The sequence below is a fragment of the Larimichthys crocea genome, chromosome XX (assembly GCF_000972845.2).
Source record: "Larimichthys crocea isolate SSNF chromosome XX, L_crocea_2.0, whole genome shotgun sequence".
NCBI lineage: Eukaryota > Metazoa > Chordata > Actinopteri > Sciaenidae > Larimichthys > Larimichthys crocea.
Genome location: NC_040030.1, coordinates 11,477,826 through 11,488,168, shown reverse-complemented (window position 1 = coordinate 11,488,168; position 10,343 = coordinate 11,477,826).

Genomic DNA, 10,343 nt, shown 5'->3' with positions numbered 1-10,343 from the left:
TAATCAAAGATTATTCAGATCCTGAATCAACCATTTAATGTGAAAATTATTTCTAAAAGATGCTCTCGTAATGAGATAAATTAAGTTGCTTCAGTGTTGTGACTTCTGTTTTTCGGCAGAATCACCCCGCCTCCCCCATTTTTCCCAGAAGAAAATTACGATTTGAGGCCTCGATATGTTTTGCCAGACACAGCTCCTGACTCTGCCCGAGGCAGTGCCTCTCCTCTGGGAAGGTTTATATGCAGTGGTTGGCCCTTTGCTTATTGATCACTCCTAATGTCTCAATGATCTCCACCTCGTGTTTTTGCTGCAAAGCCGTCGGGTCCGCATGCTTTACTGATTGGTCAGATGGCGCCTGATAAGGTGGAGAGTGTGATTACAGCGTGATTGTGTGTGCATACGAGGCAATTTGTGCTGATGTGCGTAAGTGTGTGCGTGCTGTAAATCTCCATGTGCCTCCATATCTCTCTCTTTTTGATCTAAAACCACTCGTTAATTAGCAGCGATGTTAATTAAAAACCCACTTCCTTTACATTCAGTCTGGTAATGGAGGTTTTATTCACTTACATCTCATGTACGTCTCTCCTTCCCGCCCACCCTCTCTCTTCTTCAGAATCAAACTTTTTTCGTGTCCTTATTTCGCTCAGTCTCTCTCCTTTCTTTATATTAAAACATGTTAGATTGAATTAGAGGTTTTTGATATGAAAACTGACAAAGCATCAGATATCACATGCGTAATCACTGTAATTTCCACTTGGTCTTGCAGACACGCAAATGTAGCACAGCCAACTAAAGGCATTCAACTAGATGTATATGTGGCTACAAAGACCCTCTGCTCTCTATGAAAGAACACAGCAACACTTTCTTTTCTTCTTCTTTTTCCTAGTGCCTATGTATATTGTAGCATTAATCATTTTCTCCAAGCTGAATGTCAGAGAGTCTGCCTGCTAGCCCTGAATAAACACTGTCATCCCTCTGCAGGAATAACCTTCACATATTGCTACTGCCATGTGTACGTGTGTGTGTGTGTGTGTTTGTGTGTGTACGAACAGTGCGTCGTGTGTGTGAGCGCGCGTCCTCGTGTCTCACTAAAGGTTAGGAGGGCAAGTAAATAAAAGAACAGTACATGACAGGCTGTGAGAGTTCGCTCATGTACAGTATCTGTACATTCTCACCAGCCTTTTATAGCACCGTGTTGTGTTTGATTAGTCTGAGGCAAGGCAGACTATCTGCCCTCACACACACACACACACACACCACCGTCCTCTTTTTTTTGTCTCTCTGCCTGCGTCCCTTCCTCTCTTTCCATCTCTCCCTCCAACTGTATCCCTCGTTTGTTTTCATTAGTGTGATTGCCCCAATGTCTCCCTGACCTTCAGCCATCTTCAGCGTTCTCTCTCTCACCCCACACACACACACACACACTCACAAACATTCCTCTGGATGATCACTTCTGATTTTAGGGCTCATATTTCCTTCCCATCTCTTATTCTTTCTCAGTTATTCTTTTTTGGAGGCAGCATGCTGGTAATAGCGAGGCAGTAGATGTTTCCAAGTTGATAACTCTTTCTCTCTTATGCGTTCTTGTGGAACAAAAGTCCTAATTACACTTTCACTCCTTTTTCTTTTGAAGATTTCTGCTGGACAGTTCGTTTCGGTGTCTTCTGTGAAGGTAATGTAGCTGTTGCTGAAGAAAGGAGGGGGTGGGCTGGGAAAGAGAAAAGAGTAGAGATGAGGACAGGGCAGAGGAAGGGAGATGTATTGCTGAGTAGCCATGACCTTCAGCAGTGATTAGGGACAATTAAGTCGTGAACGGCAGTTTGAACCATGAATCCACTGGGACAGAAAAGATGGAGATGGAGAGAAAGAAATGAGGTTTCGCCCGTTGTTAAGGTGTGACATATGTCCATATACGTCTCCGAATGCTGTCTTTGCTGCTTGTCTTCGCATCAGTATTTATCAGCAGCAGCGCGGGGACGGAAGGGTTGTTGTGTGGGGGATGAGGGAGGGATGATTAATATTAATTTGAGGGCTGATTGAAGGCAGCACTCGAGTGAAGTGGCTCGTGATGATGTCTCCTGAGCAACTCCCACGCACTGCTCCCGCCATGAGTGGCGAGGGAGAGAGGAGACTAGAGAGGAGAGGAGAGAAGAAGACAGGAGAGGATGCTAGAAGAGACAGCGTGAGGAAGATGTTGAGGTGTGCCGCCTTCCTCCATCTGCCCACCCACTCTTCCTTCACTATGTCGTAAAGACAGATGCTCAGACAATACTGTAATTCATCAGAGAGAAAAATCTATCCTCAGCATTCAAAGACTTTCGAGCGTAATAACTTATTTTCTATCTTGTTGTAAGCTCTTCTGATTAGCACACGAGCTAGTGTATCAAATTGAAGCTACAGTAATAATAATTGTATCTCGTCATTGGTTTTCTTGTTTGCTAATGAGCTAGTGTGAAATTTGATTTTAAATTAAAAAAACACCCATAAGTGCAAACAACAGCTTGGGAAATGCTTGTATATTTTACATGTCGTAGGTACAGGTGTTCAAACCAAAAATAGGGCACTACGGTTGGGCTGGTATGTCCTTGTTGCTACAGGCACATGTAAGAAGAAGAAATAAAGAAAGAAGTAAACTATTTTGCCGAGGCCCACTGCATATGGACCTACAGCAACAGAGGACTCTGGAGAGAAAGCTGAACCTGGTCCGACATTCGACAAAACTTAATGTAAAGTCAGCGTGTTGGCAAATGAAACACATGCAAGCACACGTTTCTGGTAGACTTTGACGAGAACACACACTGCGATGATTGTTGCAAAGGACATTTAAGTAATTGCCAATATGTCCTTCCTTGGCTATATTTAATCATCTCATTTCAACACACAGCCGGATGCTGGTTAAATGACTATATGGTCAACTGTTGAGATCAGTATGTACCAGTAGAGGATGACACACAATACAAGCACATCGAGTTCATATTAAGTTAATGTTTTTCTCGAAGCATTTTAGGGTTATCTAAGTCATGACCCCATAGTCGAGTGCTTTATACTCTTCCAAGTGTCAAGGCATTCTCTCTCTCTGTAGTGACTTATAAAAGCTGACCAGAGGTGCTGGGTTATGCTAATGTTGCAGGGATCATCAGAGTGTACTGGGAGATAACATGTTTTAAAGTCCACATAGCTTAAAGGTTGAATTGGCATGGAGGCTCTGGGTTTGGATTGGTAGCAGCGGCCTTTCAGGGTGTGTGAGTAGCTGAGGCTCGACGATGTTGGAGGGGTGGCCAGAGGGGCTGGATTGGTAGAAGCGCTGGGCAAGGAAAGGGACCCTTCGGTGCTATGTGAAATTAAGAATGATTAGGAAGCAAGAAAGACCAGGAGCAATGCTTTGGTACAAGGTTTGCTTAATGAACATAGCTAGGGGGGGAAGGAGCATGGTGGAAACTCAGAAGCAGGGAGACATTCAGAGAAACAGATGCAGACAAATTAGCAGAGAGGTGGACAAAAACATAGAGTCAGGAATGTAGACGCCTGCACAGTCCAATGGGTTCCACTTGAGGTTACCACCCTAAAAAGACCTCCAGAAATAACTCTAATCCAAGACATCATGGGTAGAATGTAAGCATAAGCAAGCAACATATACGGTTAATCTCACAGATAGTGTGTTTTGCATAGATTTTTATCCAGGTCATTGGTGCTCAGATATCTAACTTAAAGCAGGTGAAGTGCCTGCTGAGAGGTAAGCGAAAGACGAGGAGGTGTTGCAGCGTCCATCAGGGGCTGACATTTATTTTGGCTCGGACAGCTGATGTAATTAACTTTTAGACCTTCCTGTTCGTGGCTGCTTCTCCGGGCAGGTGCGCCAAGGAAAACAAGCCCAAACCTACCCGCCCTGCCTTTCACCCTTTCAAACACATCCACACTAATTTGCACACACACACACTTCTCTCATTCCATCTCCTATTTTGCGCCTCTTACCCCCATTTTTTTCCGTTTCGTTCTTTACCTTCCAATCTGCCCTTATTCTCACTTTCTTGTTCTCGCTTTCTTCCCGTCTCCCTCACAGTGCAGCGGGGCGTCTTCAAGCTTCAAGTCCTTGTAACCAACTATAGTGGCTTTCAGTTTCCCTCCATCAACACAAAAGTGCTTCCTTACTTTGTACCAAGTTTGTACTCCGGGGAGAAGTGCTCAGTAGGCCTACAAGTTAACTTCAACCACTGTGACACTCCAGAGTTGCTTAACGCAGCACTTTATTTCATCAGCCTGGCAGTTTAACGTTGGAATGACTGACAACATACACCCATCGGCTGCATGTTTGTACGTTGTATGTGTCAGGGAGACTACAAGAGTTTTCCATAAGTCTGAGTTTTCACAGGTTGTGCTCTTCTTAGACTAACTTTGCCTTTTGTGTTTGATGACAAGATGAATAATGAATAAAAATGAATGAATTCCATATGAGGTAATCGCATATCTTAAAGACATTTCACCTAACCTCCTTGTCAGTTGTGGCAAACATAACTCACCACACCTGCGAATAGCTCTTTTTATCTCCCTTGGGAGGTGGGGTATGAGGACTTGGTTCACTGTGGGCATTGCAGGTGTACTTTGTAAACTGCCCCTGTCTCAGCCATATCATCTTTAATAATGAATAATGATGCCTGAGGCCTGTTTTGTTTATTTGCTGGCCTGGAAACAGGATCTGGCGTCTTTTGCAAGAGGGCTGATATGAGGCAGATATTTTGGGTTATAATGGTTGGCAGATGCACTGGCCTGTGCCTGGTTACGGAGAAAGCGTAGGTGTTTGTTTGTACAAGCTGATTTCTCAGACTAAACGGGTATCGTGTCCTTCCAGCTGCTTTGGATCAAAACAGTCAGCCAGATCAGGGGGGGCGGCAGCGGCGGGAAGGGCCCTCGTCCACCTGGCAAAACAAGATGGGACCTCGGCGTGACAGCGAGTGTAACATCTCCACTAACAAATGAGCAGTTTACTGAGATGACACATCTGAAAGGCCCACACTCTGTTGTCTTAGCTGTAAATTTAGGCACAGTTTAGTCAGTAACGGGGGGGGGTCACAGAGTTAAAAAAAGAGACGAGAGGAGAAACAGTGAGCTCCTGCTTTGTCTTCAGATCAGGGTCAGACTGAAATATGGGATCTAACGGAGGCTACAAAAACCAGACGCTATATTTAGTTTTGGGGAGTCATGAGCAGAGAGAAAGTGTCTTCACCTCGTCTTTTCTTTACTCTCTGTCTGTCTTTTCTGATACACATACTAGGTGGTTGTGATGACAGCAGCCTTGCTTGCCTCACAAGTCTACTTTGCAGGGAGAAATTTTGTCCAGAAACAGCGCTTGTGTGTAGGCATTTGGTTTACATTAAAACCATGCTTTCATTGCGCATGTGAATGCATCGCTGTTTTTGCTGTCATGCACCGCCGGTCGCGGTCAGACGCCATCAATTCGGTGTCATTGGCTCTGTAAGAAATAGTAAATCACATTAGTTATTCAGGTAAACAACACAGGAACGGCACCCAGGAGAACTGTTGAGTTCACTCAGCAGTTTGCTTGCAATGGCACCACGGGAAAGAAAAACACAGCGAATGTGCTCATTTAATGGCAAGTCATATGTTAATTTTAATGATGGGTTTACCCCGGTGCACAGGTGCGTTGAGGCAGAGGTTGCGGTAAGGAGGTTAATGCTCTCAGTCACTCACACAAAACTTTTAAGTACAGCGAGCGGCAGAGAGTTTGGAAAGAGGGAGGAAGAGAGAGGAAGAGGACAGAGGCAGAAGAGTTTGAATGAGTTCTGTGTGTTCCAACAGGTTTCTGAATCTCGAGGAAACCTGCTGGTCTCATTGGCCAGCAGGCCGCTTCCTGGGGGAATACTGAGGAAATGTCCTCATTTTCTGTTTTTAGAGTGTGTCTGCATGTGTGTGTACCCCAGGTGCAGGTGGGGTTTCTAGAAAATCACTCATTCATGAAAAAGAGCAAGTCGTGGCTTTTTTTTCTCGCTCGCGCTTGATTGTCTTGACAAAACACGAACAACAATATTTCAGAAGTGATTAGGTGATAGCGTTGGTGATTTTCATGTTTTTATCAACTTGTTTTCTGGTGAACGTAATTACGACAAAACGGCTTGTCTAGTTCTGTCTGCGCTAGTCAGTCGTGTCAAAACAATAATTTCTTAACTACGTTAAAGGCGACGCCTTCATGAACTAAGCATGCACTTACTACCACGGTGAAAAGTGCTCGTGTGTCTGTTCAAATTACACACCCTGTCATATTTTGGTTGGGAAAAAATATCTTATGGCTGATTAGCTCAAACAAATGTATTTCACCGTATGTCGTAGCAGTTAGAGCAGCGAGATTCTTTCTCAGCTATAAAAATAAGACAAAATGGAATGAAAATGAGCAGAACAAGTCGTGATTTAAGTTGAGAATAATTAGTAAGATGATTAAAAAGTTATTAGCAGCTCCCTTCTCCTTTAATTGGCTAATGAACGTCATGTAAGGATTTCTCTATGATCGCCATGGTAAACAAATTCCTGCAGTGAGTGAATTATCACCTCCTGTCCTCTCTAGCAGCTGTATTTACCTCATCCCTTTCTGCTCCTCACTCACAGCGTCAAATGGTATCAGTCTTTTAAAAGCCAGAAGGATAGCATGGCTGCAGGCCACGGCATGGCATGCGCCTCTGCTGCACTATCTCCTCCTTTATCGCCTGCCTGTTACTGCCGGTGCCACATCATAAATAAAGCCATTACACCAGAGAGAGGCAGGAGGACAGCGCTATGTGTTCCCATAGACAGACACACATAAACACGCTGACGCACACACACTCTGGGCAGGTACTCAGTCTCCCGTCGCTGGGGAGCTTTAACCCTGACCAGCTTAGTTCAGAGGCGAGGGGCTTTATGGGACATTGGGGAGCAGCTTGCATGGAGTAAATAGAATATCCAGTGGTGTCTGTCCCAATCTCAGATTAAGCCACCAAAATCTCAGTGGTTTTTCACTCTGACAGAGGCGTGTGAAGACACATGAATGCATACATACACTTCCACCACACACTTTCAACACATGGGGGGGAGAGAAAAAAAAAACATACACAGAGCAGTGTCTGTGAGTGGGTCCCAGTGCAGCTAAGGGTTTTATGCTGACACTAAAGAATGTGTTCATCTAGGAGTGAAGGGCCTCCCTCTCCCTGTCTGTTACCTGCCTCTCTGCCTTGCAGAAGGACTGAGTTGCTGACTGACTGACTGACTGAAGTGTAGTGTAGTGGGGATCTGACAGGGATCTCCATGTGATCCGCTGCAGCTCCCAAAGGGCCCGAAGCTAAAGCCCGGTTTGCAGGGTGGGCCCCCGAGTTTAGAGAGCTTTGCCCCTTAACTGAAAAGTCCAAAGAATGTGTGTGTTTTGTCAAAATGTGCTTGGATAAAGTAAAAAAAAACATTTCTCCTACTGTTTCGGTCATTGGAGGTTTCTCTGGGTAAGTTAACTAAGTGTTGCTGCCCTCTCCTCTGCGTCTGTGCAGGGCAGCAAACCAAGAGGTGAATGATTCAAAGCAAAAGTTAGGGATTGTTTGAAGAGGCATGGCCTTCTTCGAATCAGCGGGTCGACTGAAAGAATCCTACTTTGTTAGAGATGGAGAGAATCGAGTGCACCCAACGGTTTCAGAGCAGGCGCGAGACTAAATCTGTGCCACTCTCCATGTTTTCTGCTACTCTATCCTGCAGACAGCAAGGTAGAGAGCGCAAGGTGGAGAAACATAATTCATAATGCGAGCGAAGGGAGTTCACGAACCGATCTTGCTTGAGAACGAGAGTCGGTGCAAAAATAGAGAGAGCTGGGGCTGGTCCACAAGCCATGAAGAAAAAGAAAAGAAAGAGTTCAGAAAGGAGTGGAAAGTTAGGGACAAAGTCAAACAGAGGGAGCAAAACAGACAAATAGTGGGAGTATTGTTGGGGAGAGGGGAGAGGACGGGAGGAGGAGAGGTGGTGTACATGCACCCCAGAGCACCCCTGCAAGAAAAAAACAGAAAGAGAGAGAGACTGGTAAAAGCTGATTTGGAAAAAAATCAGTCCTGTTTGACACAGTGTAAGATCTAAATATTTATCTTTCTGTCTCTTTGTTAGCTCAGACAGCTTTGGAAATACTTTTACAAGTCACTGATAATATTTATATTTTTTACATATGGACTCGCAGCACATTCAGAAGCGGGTTTCTGTTTCTCCATGACGTGGGTTTTCACACAGCGCAGGCATGATTGAATTCCAGCCTTGCACGTAAGTGTTTTTTGATCTAGTTGGCTTGATCCCTCGCACACCAAAGCGCAAACCACACACACACGGCATACCGTAAAGCATGCACACACGTGTACACACAAGCACACACATCACATTATACGGCAACAGCCCGGGCTCAAAGTGGATCATTATTTACTAAACAGGTTGCCTAACAAGAAAAGACTGATTCCCCTGCAGGCTTGTATAAAAACCCTGGAAGCATGGCGGTGGAGCAATATCCATCATAATTGATGTGTTGCAAAGCAGATTACACACATTAGTGCACACTGTTCTAGCTATGACAGCTCCAACTGAACATGACAAATTCCATAATGTGGAGAAAAGAAAAAAAAAAAGGTATTTTACTCTCTCTGGGTATTAAAAGGCACGACAACTAACAAAGAGGCATTTGCATTTGCAGGAGTAAATGTGAGAGTACGTGTTTGTGTGTGCATATGTTAACGTGTGTGCATGCCTGTCGAACTACACCTCCTCCGTGCTCTCATCTCTCCTTAATTACATTCTATTTGTTCCACTCGGGGCGGAGGGTCCTGTAAACTGTTTAGAGCTCGGCACAGCTTCCCCCCCCATGTTCTGCGACAAGACTTCATTCAACACACAGCTAATCCTAACGCCGGTACGTGGATGATGCGTTCGAGGCCACTGATAGCTGCAGCATTATTTACTGAACACAGCACAACAGATAAGCCCATTGAAATTGCAGCAGCTCATTCATTGTGGGGAGGCATTAAGAGTGTCTGTAGCCGCCTAATCAGTGGGCTGGATGCTGGAGGAATAAATAAGCTTTGGGAAGAGGGGCGGCTTGACTCGCTCACTCACTCCCTCCTCTCTCCTCTTACTCACTCACTCACTCTCTCAGTCACTCTCCTCTCACTCTTCTAATCAACTCAACAGCATTACGGCAAATCTGCTACTGGAATTCCTGCTGGCTGCCTCTATTTCTGCACGAGTGGTATGAAATTAGAAAAGGTTGTAAATAATGCGTCACTGATTTGCACTTCATTCTCAAACACTATCTATTATTTTCTTTATCAAATTATTATCATTATTTTATTTCTTGTTTTTTTTTTAAGATTGTTGCTTTTTGTCATCCACTCAATACTCATACAAAATTGCATTAACATTTCTTTCTTATTTTAGCCAGTAATTCAAAATGAGCGTGCTCTTGCCTGGTGTTAAATTATTCAGTAAATATAGTAAATAAAACACTTAATAGAAGCTAAAAAAATATTCATTGTTTCACCATCCTTCTTCACAACCATAGCTTCATGTTTACTGCCACTTCAAAGACATAATTCTAAAAAAAAAATAACATTTTTTTTAAATGTGTAGTTCCTATCAATTAATAAAACTAATAATTTAGATATTATTTCTATAATGTTCTTTGAATTTTCTTAAACACATTCCCTGATCTGTGTTTCTGTATGAATTATTAAATTTTCAGTGTCTTCTTTTTTTTCTTTTTTCTTTTTTTTAAAGCCTTTGATTAAACCGAACATATTAAGAGATGTAATTTAAATTATTTTCCTCAGCACTAATTGTAAAATTCATGTTAATTGTAAAAGAAGGCCTAGGCTGTGCGCTGTGTGTTTATGTGTGACCGAGCTGTTCGGAGCCATGTCGTTAGCCACACACCCACTCCTGACGACCCACTAATTAACACCCCATGTTAATCACTCTCAACCCAGCCAATAACCAGTGACATGCCATCATGCAGATCACTACATCATACCACAGCACAGCAGTACATCCAAGCCGAGCGATATTTCCCTTTTCTCCTCAGTGTTGTGTTGTAGAGACATCTCAGGGAGTATTTTGACTTCTCTGACAGTATGAGAGAGAACAGTTTGAACTGTGTGCCTGAACAGGAAGTTGGTATTTAGCAGGACTGTCATTCACAAAATGATACTGAGCTGATATTAATACTTGAACAGTGACAAAGAAACATGTCACCGCCGCCACTTTCTTCCTCTCCGAACCATCTGTGGCTTCAAATTGACCCTGTATGTTTCCTCCATCACTATCATTTCTAATGCCACCTTTATTTT